Consider the following 16,622-nt stretch of genomic DNA (forward strand, 5'->3'; position numbering starts at 1 on the left):
ATAACCATCTTACAATAGTTCAACCCTCTAATTAATTAGTTCATAAATTAGAATGGAAAAATTACCATTTAACCTTTCTAATTTACTTCTTATTCCTTAAGTACCATTAATTCACTAGTGAATAATTAATCTATAATCTTATTATAGATTTGAGCTCAAAATCATTCAGTTCCAGAATTAACCCTTAAGGGAACTAATATACGATCCGTTAGGAAAGATTAGATTCCGTATTGTTGATACATGTTCCCAGCCATCCATGATATTAAATCTCCAAAACAAAAGTCACTAGCCTTATTCTTTGAAGAGACCTTAACGAATGAATCAAAAGATTTAATAAACATGAACAGGAGTTCATGAACACTCAGGATTTAGGTTGATCTATAAATGATCATCAGTTATGATATGAATTACAAGTCTTCATTGTTAAATGGTTTTTGGATAAAGACTTTAATTCATATCGGTCCATGTCATATATAATCATATTATATAAAGCACCTTTACCGAGATGTCTTTCCACATCAATAATCCGAATCTAGATTATTTGTATCATTATGATACTTAGTAAACCGTACTTACAACTCCAATTAAAGATCCATAACTTTAATTTGTTGTTGTTGACTATTTTTATTCATTCATGTGATCTTAATTCTCTCGTACTAATACAAGATCACATCCTCAATAATGAATATGGAATTTTTCTGATATTTACAAAATTATTCAAACAATAATTTAACAATCTAAATATGACAATAATAATAAACCATTGTATTTATTTATTCACAGAAAAAACAAATGTCGTTACATGCTTTTAGGACACATTCCTAACAATCTCCCACTTGTACTTAAAGCAAGTGAGGCATTTCTCTCAATCCCATATTACGTACATGACCCTCAAATTGCTTTGCTGGAAGCGTCTTCGTGAACGGGTCTGCCAGGTTGTGTTCTGATGCGATGTTCAGAATGGTCACATCTCCTCTATGTACGATTTCTCTGACTAAGTGGTATTTGCGCTCTATATTCTTTCCCCTCTTGTGGCTTCTTGGTTCTTTAGAATTAGCCACTGCTCCACTGTTGTCACAGTAAAGAACAAGTGGTTTCTCCACTTCTGGAACTACTTCCAAATCTGTGTAGAACTTTTTCACCCAAACTGCTTCCTTAGCTGCTTCACAAGCTGCTATGTATTCAGCTTCCATGGTTGAATCAGCTATACTAGATTGCTTAATGCTTCTCCAGACAACTGCTCCACCACCAAGAGTGAATACTGACGTAGAAGTAGACTTTCTACTATCCTTGTCAGATTGAAAATCTGAGTCAGTGTATCCAGTAGGTTCGAGGTCACTACCCGAATATACTAGCATAAGGTCTCTCGTTCTCCTGAGATACTTGAGAATATGTTTCACCGCAATCCAGTGTTCCAAACCTGGATTTGATTGATAACGACTGACAATCCCTACTGCATAACATATGTCAGGTCTAGTACATAACATTGCATACATTAGGCTCCCTACAGCTGATGCATAGGGATACTTTCTCATATCCTCTTGCTCTTGTGGTGTCTTTGGACACTGATCTTTACAAAGAGTAATTCCATGTCTGGTCGGCAATTGACCCTTTTTGGAATTCTCCATAGAGAATCTTTCAAGCACTTTATCAATATAATTTGCTTGTGAAAGTGCTAGGAGCTTGTTCTTTCTATCTCTTAGAATTTTAATGCCTAGAACATAGCTCGCTTCTCCCAAATCTTTCATTTGGAATTTTTCAGCCAACCATTTCTTTACATTTGATAATGTCTCTACATCATTCCCAATGAGTAGGATATCATCAACATAAAGAACTAAGAAAACCACAATTTTTCCTTTGATGTATTTATAAACACATGCTTCGTCAACATTTTGTTCGAAACCATATGTTTTAATAGTTTCATCAAATGTTAAGTTCCAAGATCTTGATTCTTGTGTTCAATCCATATATGGATTTCAACAATTTGCATACCTTTTGATCTTGATCCTTCTTTATGAACCCTTCTGGTTGTTCCATATAAATGGTTGCATCAAGGTGGCCATTCAAAAAGGCTGTCTTGACGTCCATTTGCCATATCTCATAATTATAGATGGCAGCTATGGATAAGAGTATGCGAATGGACTTAAGCATGGCCACAGGAGAAAATGTTTCTTCATAGTCCACACCCTCTCTCTATGTGTAGCCTTTGGCCACAAACCTTGCTTTATAGGTTTCTACCTTTCCATCTGCACCCCTTTTCTTCTTGTAGATCCATTTGCATCCAATGGCATTAACATTGTCAGGCAGATCTACAAGTTTCCAGACTGAATTGGAATACATTGATTCCATTTCTTGATTCATGGCTTCTTGCCACTTATCAACATCAGGGTCTTCCATTGCTTCTTTAAAAGTCAATGGATCGTCCTTTTCAGTATCTGATACAAGAACGTGTGCCTCATGTTCGTAACGAATAGGTTGTCTCACAATCCTCCCACTACGACGTTGCACTGGTTTTTCCTTTTCAGGAAATGTGGTTTCTTTGGTTGTTTTATCATTAACTAGTGAAGGGAATGGAGATGAAATATTATCTGTCATTAGTTCCTCTAAAACTACTTTGCTCTGAGGTTTAAAATCATTCATATAGTCGTGTTCTAAAAAGGTTGCATTTGTCGAAACAAATACCTTTTGATCACTTGGGCTATAGAAATATCCACCTCTTGTTTTTGGAGCATAGCCCACGAATATACACACTTCAGACCTAGAATCCAGTTTTCCAGATTTAGGTCTTAGCACATGAGCAGGACAAACCCAAATACAGAAATGTCGTAAACTAGGTTTATTTCCATTCCATAGTTCCAGAGGTGTCTTTTTCACAACTTTGGACGGAACTACATTCAAAATGTAGTTAGCCGTTTGAAGTGCATATCCCCAAAACGATAAGGGAAGTGAAGAGTAGCTTAACATAGACCTGACCATGTCCAACAGAGTCCGGTTTCTTCTCTCTAAAACTCCGTTTTGTTGTGGCGTTCCAGGTGCTGTGAGTTGGGATAGAATTCCATGCTCCAGCAAGAAATCTTTGAATTTTGAATCCAAATATTCACCACCACGATCAAATCGGAGTGTTTTTAAAGATTTTCCTAATTGCTTCTCAGCTAAAGCTTTGAAGTCTTTAAACCTATCAAAAGTTTCTGACTTCTTAAGCATTAGGTACACATGACCGTATCTAGAATAGTCGTCAGTAAATGTGACAAAATATTCATAACCACCTCGAGCTTGAATGTTAATTGGACCACATACATCACTATGTATTAGCTCTAGTGGTTCTTTGGCTCTATTTCCCTTCGAAGTGAAAGGTCGTTTAGTCAATTTTCCTTCTAAACAGGATTCACAAACCGGTAGGGTTCCAACTATTAGTTCCCTTAGAGGTCCATTTTTAGTTAACTGGTTTATCCTATCTAGACTGATTTGACCTAATCTTAAGTGCCATAGATACGTGCCATTTTCTTTAGAAACCTTTTGTCTTTTGTTACTTTGCGGAACAGCTGCTTTAAACAATTCAGAATTATTGAGCGATTTTTCTATTGGATTAAGCATGTACAGTCCGTTCTTTTGTTTTGCATGACAAATATTGTTCCCATTCCTTGAAATAAAAATCATATTATTATTAAAAGAAATGTTAAAATTTTGTTCATGTAACAAAGATAAAGAAATAATGTTTCTAGTAATTTCAGGAATAAATAGCACATTATTCAAAACTAGAAAATTGTTCTTAAGATTTAAACGGACTGTTCCACATGCTTTAGCTGAAACAAGCGCTCCACTTCCCACTCTCATAGTCATCTCTCCTTGCTCCAACTGCTTTGCGGACTCAAGCATTTGCAAACAAGAACAAACATGGTTAGTGGAACCAGAATCAACTATCCATGATAATTTATCTTGTTCCACCATACAAGCTTCGAGTACAAGTAAATCTGATTTACCTTTCTTTTTCTCTTTTAGAGCTCGGCGAGATACTTTGGACAGTTTCTCTACCAATGACCATCGACATTACAATGGAAACACTTTCCTTTTGGTGCCTTTTGTTTGGGGTCATTGTTCTTTTTGTTTTCGGGCGCCTTGGATGACTTCTTTGCCTTTTTCGGATTGTCCTTTTTAGGTTTGCTGTCATTGTTATTGCCTTTTCTATTTCTTCTTTGAAGAAGATGGTTTTGCTTCAGCAACATTTGCTTCAGCCTGACTTGAGATGGTCTTATTCAAAGACTCAAAAGTTTGTAATTCATTAAGCAATTGTGTCATGTTAAAATCTAATTTGGTCATGACATAATTTGTTGTGAATGCAGAAAAGGCAGGAGTTAAAGACTCAAGTATAATGCTTACTTGTGTCTTTTCATCCATGACTGCTCCATGCGTCTCAGCTTCATGAAGTACACTGATCATGTTCAAAACATGCTCATGCACAGATTGACCTTTCTCCATCTTAGCATTCATGTAGGTTCTAGTAGCCTCATGACGGCTTTGATCAGATGGGCGCCCAAACATTTCCTTAAGAGATTCTAGTATCTCAAAAGCAGTTTCCATGGATTCATGCTTTGTTCGTAAGACATCACTCATGCTTACAAGCATATAGCACTTGGCTTTGTTATTGGATTGAATCCATGCATCAAATTTGTCTCGAACATTTTTCGGGGCATTGGCGCCAGGTTCTTCAGGACATTCCTCATTTAGGACAAACTTGTGGTTTTCACTAACCAACAACAGATTCATATTTGATTTCCATTTTATGAAGTTATCACCAGTTAATTTTTCTTGTACAATCAAAGCAGTGATGGGATTACCAGAGATAAACATATTCTGAATAAAATAAAAAATACAAATATATTATTATTATATTTAGAAAAATAAATATCAAAGTTTTCGGAAATTAAACGTGATGCATGAGCACAGTTAAAACACATAAAATAAAGATTAATTTCCACGATAAAATTTTCTAACAATTAAAGTGTCGCCTTAGGGTCGGTCAAATTAATTTTAGAGAATTTATAAGACATTCTTATCTTTATTGTTTAATACTTAAAATAACTCTTTATTTTCTCTTTTAAACATTAAAGTACCGCTTAGTTTGGTCAAGTTATGATTATCCACTGCACGAGCTTAATCATAACTTTGTGAGTGTAACCCATTATTTCGGAGTTTATGACTTAACTTAGGACATGCCGCCTTAGGGTCGGTCAAGCCTAAAATACATCATTAGTTTCTATCTATGTAAGAAATACAACCTTGCTATTGATATGTCCAGACACCTTCCTTAGGGGGACGAAAACAAAGTCGTCGTGAGGTGTTATTCATATCTCACGGTGTTATATTAATAATGGAGATCACGGGTTATGTTTGAGATATCAACCCTCTCCCACTCACTATTTTGAAATAAGTGTTTTTAACCTAATTAATTCCAAATTAATTACAGTTTCTTTAAACTTTATGAACATAATTAAAATTGGAAAGAAAGCAAGTTTCTAGGTCCATGTCCAATTTTAAATTATCAATCATGTTCATCTAATCTTTACTAAAAAACACTTTTTAAAATAAAGTTGGTTTAAAGAAATTAAGTCATAAAGGCTTAAAATTTGGTGTGATATTTTACCAAGTTTTCAAAATAAAACTAAGTAATTTACATGCAACTGATTTCTCAAAACAATTCATATAAGCATATAGGACAATCCTAATAATCATGTTTCTACTAATGAGATGCATGATTATGACTGTGTGGGTTTTCATGTATGGCATACAATGCATGAACATATTATCAATCACATTGATCACATGAATATAATTATTTAAATAAATAAATAAACAATAAATGTTGACCCGGGTATTGCTAATTTTACAACCACTTTATAAAATTAAAATAAAATAAATAAAATAAAACTGCCTTGATCTCCATCGGGCTTCTTTACTTTACTGTCGGTAGGATATGTGACATCATCTTCATCCTCTCCTCTTGGACGATTAGGTCCCTTCCTCAATAAGGGCTGGGTTGATGGGAAGCCTTGGAGCCTCTAGGACCTCCTACGTAACGATGAGGCTTTCCCTAAAGGAATGCTCCTCAACTATGGTAGGATCCTTGGTCCTGGCCTTCTTGGCCCGCTTCGAGGACTCTGCGGCGACCTAGTCCACTTTCCTCTTGTTTGTCCCTCCTCCTTCAAAAGGCTCCTGCTCTAAGTTAATAACTTGGAGAGGAGTAGATTGAGGCAGAATTGGTTCCACGTGCGCCATCGGGACAGAGCTCGCAATTGGATCCCTCTCGGAAGCCTCCAAGACTGGCTCTGAATCCCCGAGTATCAGCTCCATGATCTTCTTTTTGGCTGGACCCTTGGCGACCCTCTTTGCCAAAGCCTTGGCTGCGGCCGCCCTGGCCTCAATCATCTCTTTCATCTTGGCCACTGTATCGGACATCTTCGGATCACCTGAGATAGAACAAATAGGAAAACTAATCAGTAAAGTAAATGAATGGGGGTAAAAATAAAAAATAAAATGAACATTTAAGTCTAAAGTTTTCTGGGACAAACCCTCATCTATGGAATGGGCACGACTCAACTCTCCTAGGGCGAAAGAATGAATTCGGTCCCCCATGTCATCCAGGTCCAAAAATCTACTGTATTGAAGGTACCAGGATGAGTGCATGAGGGTCAGCGTGTCTATAGCAATGGGGCAAGGAAGCCCCACATTGCTAACAGTCCCGGTCAAATAATCCCAGTACTGTTGCCTGTTCCTAACTAAGCCCTCAAAATGGGGTGCATAAGTTAAAATTGGAGGCGTTTTACCTTGTCCTGAAATGCTAGCCCCGAGAGCTCTAGTGTTAGGCTGCCTCCCCTCGAGAAGGGCGCCCAGTTCATCGGATTCGACCCTCTCTGCCTGACGAGTCTGCTCCTTCTTCTTCTTCTCCGCGTCTGCCTTGGTCGCGGCCTCCACTGCCTTGATGTGGATAACGACCAACTCCTCCCTCAGGACAAGATCCCTCTTGCATTGCAGCCCCCAGAAGCTAGGGGAATCTATCGACTGGTTCGCGACAATCAACTTGACCAGCCGAAGGTTCTCCGTAGTCATGAAGCCTTCCACATCGAGCTCCTCGGCAGTAAGAGTGGCATAGAAATTTTTTCAATTCAGGATCGATTCGCTGAGCTGAGTCTGACCATATGGACCTGTTTTCCAGGATCGTGAATGTCCAGTAAACTAAACTAAGGGTTAGATAAAAAATGAAGAAGGTTGACTTACCCACGCGCCGGAAGTCCAGCACCAAGGTGGGGTTCTTCTCCAGGAGGAACCCGGATGTCAGGTACTATTGGTTCATGACCCTGTTCTTCCATGTGCTAAATGAAGCCGAACTAATGTCACGAGCTTTCTGTAACGTCCCAAAAATGACCTAATAAGGCTTAGGACCTTGATTAGGGGGCCAGGATGGCAATATATGGAATTATATGTTTATTTGATATATTTGATTGTGATTATGTGAGTTATATGATTATATAACTAGTTATGCATGTTTAGGGATATTAAATATGCATGTGGGCCTGTTTCTTATTAGAAAGGAAACTTTCATAATTTGGCCCGTTATGGGCATAACTGTATATATGTTCATATAAGTGAGAGACCACATTATTATGTGGGTTTATTTGGGTTACTCGGCACAAGACGATCCTAGGGAGCATGTTAGCGGGAAAGTCACAATGGGACCCAATACCCAACTCAGGGCGAGTCAAGGGGTATTTTAGGTATTTGGCATTAAATCAGGTTATCGGGTAATGAGAATGAATAATTGAGGATTTATTTTAAATTAGTGAGATTAGGAGGGAATACTGGGGATTTTGACCATTTTTCCCTTGGGGACGTTTTTGGTACCCCGAGCCTTGGGATTAGCTTAAGTAAACCTAAGCTTTAAGAAAACACAAAAACACTTAAACACCTGTCACAACCGACTCTCTCCCTCTCTGTTTTCTCTCAACTTTTCTAAGGGAGCTCTTTGAAGAACTAAGAAGATTTTGGCTAGAAACTAAGGAATTGAAGGCTCAGGATTAGAATTCGGATAGCTTGTGGCTAGGGGATCATCATTCACAGCCGAGGTAATATGTTAACCTCTGTGTTTAACTGAATTATGTTAGAATTCATAGTTGTTCTTGAGGTGTTCTTGAGCCTTATATCTCAAGAGTTGAATTGGAAGTTTTGATGAGTTTTGCATCTAGGTTATAGTTGGTTTTTGTTGCTGGGAAGATATTAAAACTGTTAGATGGATTGAATTTTTGTTTTATGGTGAAATTGGGATAGTTTTTGTTGGATTTGGCTGATTAAAAAATGGAGGAAATCTGGGTTCACAAGGCCAAGTCACGACCCTGTTCTTGAGGGGCTGTGACCTAACCAAACCCAGGGCCTTGGGAGGCTTCTATTTGGGAGGCGCGCCGCGATCCTCAAGGGGTAGGTCATGGCCCGTGTCCATTATTAGGGGAGGAGGGCCTCTAACTTGAGGGGCGTGCTGTGACCCTCAAGGGCAGGTCGCGGCCCGCCTGGGCTATTTTGACCATGGTGAGTTTTTGGTGACAGGAATCTTTTCCTTAGGGCTCGGGATCGATTCTACTACCCGGTTTAGTAGAGTTTGAGGTCCCGGAGGCTAGGACTCAGTCTAGAAGCCTTTATTTGCTCATTATTGATGGAATCCTATATTATGGTTGTGACTAGGTTATCGCTAGGGGCTCATAACCGGGATCGTGCTCGAGGGTCGTTCTTATTTTACGCTATACTCGGACCTGAGGTAAGAAAACTGCGCCCAATACGTGTTATATGTGATCAAGGCTTGGTCTGGCTGTTAATAATAATTATTATTAGGGCTTGGGCCCCTGAGAATGTTTATGTTTAAGTTATCGTTTTCACTTATTGGTTAAATGTACTTGAATATTCTTACTTGCTTAAGTGTTGCATGATTGTTCACATGGTTTGCGTGGCTAGGGCATGGTCCCGTTAAATAAGCATGATTATTACTATGCTTATGGTTACCTGATGATGTTATGTGATTAACATGTAAGCATGTTTGTCTTGTTGAGTGTTTACCGAGTTTTTTGGAAACTAGGATTATGAAAGGTAAAAGAGTTTAGAAAGTACAGAATATAGATTATCACACAAGGAATTTTACGTGGTTGGGGTGTTAAAGAGCCTTAGTCCACGAGTCAATTGTATTAGACCTTTAATGGAACTTAAGCAATGAAATCTCTCTGAATTTGAGCAGAGTGTATGCTTCTCAAAGAAAAATCCCCCACTTCCCCAGTGCATCGCTGTTCATATTTATAGGCAAGCGAGTGCACTGGGCTTGGGCTGGACTAATCCGGGTCCAATAAGGGAATAAATATTATTTTCTCTCTGATGGAGGCTTAATACAAAGGATTGAAGTATAAAACACGTATTAACCAGGGCCCATTGGGCCAGCCCAAATATAATCACATTATAAGACTCGCGACAAATTTTTGTTCCAGTTTGGGTGTCATGGGCTACGAAGAAGATGCGAGGGACAAGATTTGTACATTCCTGATGTAACTTCCTTTGCAGGTTAATTATGGGGACATAGCTCCATACTTCTTGGGATGATGTCAGTATTGGGGACACTTTATCACGCCGAACTCGGCCATCCGATCTAGGTTCGTTCACCAACATCCCTCTTCATTTACCAGGGTCTTGGTTCGTTTACTAGGACCTGGGTTCATCCACGATGATCCTGGACTAGTCTCAGACTTGGGAGCCCCGACCTCTTCTGCTGTATCTCGGGAAACATCCCAGGACACGGTCCCGGGAGTATGCAACACGCCAAGACGATGGTCCAGGCTTATATTCCGGGATACCCTTTGGGCCTTACCGAGACTTGGGCCGTCAATGTTCATTCTCTGTCCGTCTACTAGGATTGATCCGGGTTTTAACTCCCTGGAAGGCAGCCCATAAACTTAGTGTGTGGATCCGTACACTTGTGGAGAAATGGGGATAACAATTACCACCCAAGCCTTCATCTGTGCTTGCGCGGTGGAGGCTTGTTGCCCTCCCGGACTAGGTCAGTACTTCCCGGTTCATTTCCAAGGTGACGGGTCCGCTGACGGGGGCATTGCTTGTCGAATGCTCGTGGAATGAGCATCTGTTTCAATGTTTCGGACCGAATACTAAAAGCCCGGTCCGTTTACTAGGATCTGGGTTTGTTTACCAGAGCCCCGGTTCATTCACTTCAGGGCTGCTTGGATACCTCCCATTCATTCAGCTTCAACATGATGTGCGTACGTGTCCTCTTGTGACTGGCGCGTCAACGGTATTCGAATTTGAAGGTTTAGAAAACATCCTATTGGTTACCGTGTTGGCAGTCGAATTTCAACTCGACTTCCGAAGCGTCCCATCTAAACGAATGACCTCTTTATTATCTCTGCGTCAAAGAGGACTGTTGGATGGGATGACCTTTAAGGTGCTCTTCCTCTGGGCCGTTGGATTGGAGCGACGCGGATCGCACCTTTGGGTAACTGTGATCCAATACTCAAGTAGGCCAATTAATGTCCTTGCACAATCCAAGGTCGTCCGATGGGTGGGATCACGCCGAACCGTTGGATCAAAAACAACCTCTCGGTTCTTATAAATACCCTTAGATTCTCATTTAAAAAATTTTACATTCTCAACACGAAATCGCACAAGGGACCTTTTATGTCTGAGATCGCCAACGATATTCACCATCAGCTACTTCGCCTTCGCTGTCACTTGTTTCCAACGCACTTGATCTCTTCGCCTTTACCTGAACGGACGACCTCGGCTTGTCCACTAGACGAACTTTTGCGTCGCCTTCATCGGTTCAAAATGGTGATTCTGTCGTCATTTTCGTCGAACATACACCATTCTTCACGACCAGTCCTTTCCAGTAAGTTTTCCTAACTTTTTGCCTTTATTTTCTCGCATTTATCATATCATCCTACTATTTTTACAACTGTAAGATTGCTAGAGCCAGCGCCTCTGTTTAGGGTGGCTCTGGGTGAATTAGAGTAGGCGAGGAAAAAGTTGCCTGGGCCATCCCGGATATTCTCAAGTTCGGGATGTCTCGGGACAAACGGTAATAGGCCGACTTAGGAAAACTTTAGCAAGAACCCTTCCTGTTTGTTCCCGATTAGGATCTTGTAGATCCTTGGTGATCCCGGATCCGATCCGGAGGGGACTCTTCCAAGAAGTTTGTAGGAGAGCCCCCGTACCTTAATCGACCTTTTTGGGTTTTGGTGCTGACTGCTTCGTTTGTTTTGCTTCCTTTTATCCTCAGATCATCAGCTATGACTTCCGGCGTCACCCTCCATTCAGAAGAACACGTTCAAACAACCCCTTTCACTCTACTGGGGCATAAAACTCCCAGTGGCAACAGATGGGAGATGGATGGGGTGAAGAGCTTATTTCAGAATTATCAAATGATGTATGCCCTGGAGAAGCATTTAGGCATGGAATCGACCCCCAGACTGTTCTACAACCACCTGGCTAGGATAGAAGAAAAAGCCCACACCGCCGTGGGTGAATTTGGGGCCTGGAGCGTGGGCCACATCAGTGCGGGAGCCACTCTCCCGCTCCATGATTACTTCACGCAATTCCTCAAGTTTGTGGGGATTGTGTCATTCCAGCTCTTGCCTCAAGCATACCGATTGCTTATGGGATGGCTCATTTTTTGCGTGGTGAAGGGAATCCCAGACCCGACTCCTGCAGAGGTGCTGTACTTCTACAAGATGGAGCCGCAACTTAATGCTAAGGACAAGAGCTTGGATGGATTCTACAGATTGAAGCCTCGTGGCAACTACGCTGCCCCCACCAGCTCGTGGAGGCACCCCCTGGATGTCAGACACTATTGGTTCATGACATCTGAGTTTCTTTTGGATAAGAATCCCACGCTAACGCTGGACTTTCAGCGAGTGGGTAAGTAGATTCCCATTTCTTAGTTCAAATTTATTTTTTCAATTTTTATTCTCCGTTTTCAACTTACTGTCCCGGATGACAAGACCCTATGGTCAGATTCCTCTCACCCAGTCGATCCTCGACTGGAGACAGTTCTACTCCACGATGAGCACGGAGGATCTGGACGTAAGGGCTACGTTAACACCGAAAACCTTCGAGTGGTTGGCAGCCAACCAGATGATCGTGGCCCCTAGCCTCCGTGGGCCGGCTTGTTGCTGAGACTGGATTTCGTCCCAAACTGGGGCAGGACACGGCTCCGTTCATTGCGGACTTGCTGGAGCAAGTGGGGGCTACTATGTCCAACCTCCAATTTAAACGGTATGCCACCATAGCCAACCAGGATGAGCTATTCATCTCCCAGGCTATCCGCCATCGGGCCACTGCTGTAAGTTATCTGTTTATACTTCTTTTGCTTTTTGTATAACTTCGATTCATTCCAGGATGCTTTACTGGCCCATCGAAATGCCGACTTGGTGGCTGAGATGGCGATGAAACTGGAGACGAGCCAGCTGGAGCTGGAGGCGGCCGCGAACCAACGGGAAGCCGCTAAAGAAGCCCTGGACAAGGAGGTGGCTCAAGCTAAAGCGGACCGCGAAGAGGCTGCCTAAACCAGATTTCAAATCGAAGAGACTTTGTCATGGAGAGAAGCCAAGCATAGAAAGATGGTGGCCAGTTTGGAGGAGAAGCTTCTCCGTGTTAAAGCTCTCCTGGAGGCGGCCAAAGCCCAGTAGTCCTAGGATCGAGAGAGGATCACTGGTCTCGAGTGTCGGATCCAGACTTTGGATGATTTGCTTCAACTAGAGGTGAAAACGCACGAGGAGACCCGTCAAGAGAAAGAGCAAGCGGACGCCTTGCTGGAGGCTACCTTTGATGAGGCCATCTACATGGGCTGGCTTCAGGACAAGAACACGAACCTCCTGCTTTACCCCGACCCTGCCATGAAAAGAGCCGAATTTGAGGCCAAGGAGAAAGTTGACGCAGAACCCTTGGACGAGGAAGAGGCAGATGGAGCTAACCTGGAGGCATCAGGGCATGACGAAGCCTAGGCCTGGGTCTTTTATTTGTTTTTCTTTCTCTTTTTTTTGTAACACTTTTATGGATGCGGGTGCGTCTGAGACAATTTTTATACTTGTATTTACTTCATTTCTTGCACAAGGTTTTCTTGTTTCCATTCGTTAAACTTTCACTAAGTGTTTTACCACCCTGCATAAATGAGTCGAATGTTCAGTCCTGGTTCCAATGGCCGGGACCATTGGGGAAAAGTTGCAGAAAATGTTTATCTCTTCTAGTGAACTGTGTTCAGGTCTATACCGCTTGGAGTAAATTATCCCAATTTTACAATACGGGCTCCGATAGTCCGGACCGCCAGAGATCTTTCTAGATTTTAACTTATTAACTCGTTTTAACCCTGTTGCTCAGGTTCCAACGACCTGGGCCATTAGGGAGTTGATTAGCTTATTTTGAACCATGGGGTAGGTTCTTCTCGGCCTGGACCATTTATAAGGCTAATTTTAGATAACTTATACCTGGAACTCATGCTCCAATGGTCTTGTGCTATTATAGAGAAGACATGGACGAGTATTTGGTTATTCGAGACCACGTTTAGTCAACCGGTTTTTTAGGTATTTCATATCCCCTGACCATGCGTGTCTGGGTTAGGATTAGGGCTGGCCCATATGTCCTATTAGATATTATACCTCTGGACCATGTATGTCCGGGCCAGGATTAGGCCTAAGCCTTAAGTCCTATTGAGTTTGTACTCCCGGACCATGTATGTCCGGGTCGGGACTAGGCCTGAGCCTTGCATCCTACTTGGTTCGTACCCCCTGGACCTTGGCGATCCGGCCTGGGACTAGGTGTTGGCCTTGCGTCCTACTTGGTTTGTACCCCCCGGACCTTGGCGATCCGGGCTTGGACTAAGCGTTGGCCTTGCATCCTTTTGGGCTCGTACCCGCCAGACCTTGTCGGTCTGGGTTGGGACTAGGCGTTAGCCTTGCGTCCTTTTGTTAGGAGTTGGGCTTCCATTACTATCTGTTTGTACGGTTCGAACCAAGAGAATTTAGCTTCCTATTTTGTTTTTGTTCTCGGACTTGCTCGTATGAATGGATATACGCCCCCCCAAGTGAGCGATGACTAGTCTCAGGTCACTTGTTTATGGAGACAGATGAGAACTTTCATTGTTTCACAATATTTCTTTATGATGTTTTGAACACATCATTTTTATTATTCAAGAGATCGCTCTGGGGCGTACATTGTTTACAAGGAAAATGAAAAGTCGAAACATTATCTCCTGACTACTGATAGTACTTACGGAGATGTTCTGCGTTCCAGGCCCTTGGGACTTCGGTCCCATCAAGTCGCCTTAAGCGGTACGTTCCCGGATATACTTCATGTTGGATTTCGTATGGTCCTTCCCAGTTTGGGCCCAGAACCCCCACTCTTGGATCTCGGGTTGCAGGGAAGACTCTCCTTAGGACTAGGTCAGCGGTTTCAAACTTTCGGCTCTTTACTTTCGAGTTAAAATGCCGAGCGATCTTGCCTTGATACATCTTTAACTAAACTTGAGATTCTTCCTGGATCTATTAAATAAGATCTAAGGATTCTTGGAGTAAGGCGTGGTTCTGGGCGAGATCATACATGTCCCCCCCGTGGGATGGGACAGCTGTTTCTACTGGGATGACGGCTTCACACCCGTATACCATGGAGTAAGGAGTATGCTCGGTAGACATTCATTCGGTGGTCCGGTATGCCAATAGTACGCAGGGCAACTCCTCTGGCCATTTGCTTTTATAGGCTTGAAGTTTTTTCTTCAACGTCCCCTTCATGATCTTGTTGATGACCCCTGTTTGCCCGTTTGCTTGAGGTTTGGCGACTGCGGAAAAGCTTTTGATGATGCCATGTCTTTCACAGAAATCCGTGAAGTGGATGCTGTCATATTGCTTCCCGTTGTCGAACACGATCTTGTAGGGGAGCCCGTACAGGCACACGATGTTGTTGATGACAAAGTCCAAGGCCTTCTTCGAAGTGATGGTGTTCATGGGTTCCGCTTCGACCCACTTGGTGTAGTGGTCGACGGCCACGATTGCATACTTCACTCCACTTTATCTGGTCTGGAGCGATCCTACTAGGTCAATTCCCCATACTGCGAAAGGCCGAGGACTCGTCATCAGAGTTATTTCCGTTGGAGGGGCTCGTGGGATCTTTGCGTACCTTTGGCATTGTTCGCACTTGCGGACGTAATCAACATAGTCTTTTTTCATGGTTGGCCAGAAATATCCTTGCTGCAGGATTTTCTTGGACAAGTTGAGTCCGGCTGTATGATTGCACTCATTTCGGTCTTGGATACGCATCGGAGGTATGGCACTGATAGTCCTCTGCGATAGAGTTTTCCTTCCATCATGACGTATCTAGGGACCTGGTACTGAAGTTTCCTGGCTGCTGCCTTATCCGTGGGCAACCCTCCGGTTGTTAGGTATTGGATGATGGGTCCCAATCAGGACGTGGAGTAGTATATAGCGTTGATCGTGGGGGCTTGGATACTTGGTGCGGGGAGATGGTTGATCGGGACCAGCCCGAAAAGTTCTGCCTCAGCATCCGTGGCCAGCTTTGCCAACGTGTCTGCAAACATGTTTTGTTCCCTAGGGATTTGGTGAATGGAGTGCTTATTGAAAGACTGAAGTATCTCCCACATTTGTGTCACATAAGCTGCCATCCTATATTCTCCCAAGATTTTTCTGACAACCAATTGGGAGTCGCTATAGATTTCTAGGTTTGTGGCCCCTACTTCCCGGGCCAGGCGTAGTCCGGCCAACATGTTCTCGTGCTTGCCTCGTTGTTCGAAGCCTTGAACTGGAAACGCAGGGCGCTTTGCAACTAGTGTCCCTGTGGTGACACTAGGATGACTCTGACTCTTGCTCCATTTTCATTCGAGGCTCCGTCTACGAAAACTTTCCACAAAGGTGCCGGGAGATCAGCGGGATCATCTTCTTCAGTGATCCCGGAGCATTCCACGATGAAGTCGGTCAGGGCCTGCCCCTTGATTGATACTCTAGGGACATACGCAATTTCGAACTGACTCAGCTCCATGGCTCACTTCAAGAGCCTTCCCGATTATTCGGGTCTTTGCAACACTTGTTGGAGGGGATGGTTAGTCAGCACTTTTATCGTATGGGCCTGAAAATTAGGCCTAAGCTTCCGAGATGCGATTAGCAGGCAGAATGTCAATTTTTCGATTAGTGGGTATCGTGATTCCGCACCTAATAACCTTTTGCTTACATAATAGACCGGGAGCTGGGCCTTCCCGTCTTCCCATACTAATGCGGCGCTGATGGCGTGTTCGGTCACGGCCAAATAGAGGTACATCGGTTCTCTCTCCACCAGTTTCGCCAATATTGGTGATTGGGCCAGATGTTCTTTTAGTCTTTGGAAAGCCTCTTCACATTCAACCGACCATTCGAACCTTTGGCTTCCTCGAAAGACGTTGAAGAACGGGATGCACTTGTCCGTGGCCTTTGAGACAAAATGGCTCAAAGTGGCTATCCGCCTAGTCAGGCTCTGAACATCTTTGTGCTTCCGTGGTGAGGGCATGTCAATCAGTGCCTTGATTTTGTCTGGATTGGCCTCTATTCCCC

Source organism: Humulus lupulus, chromosome 4 (genome assembly GCF_963169125.1).
Source record: "Humulus lupulus chromosome 4, drHumLupu1.1, whole genome shotgun sequence".
NCBI lineage: Eukaryota > Viridiplantae > Streptophyta > Magnoliopsida > Rosales > Cannabaceae > Humulus > Humulus lupulus.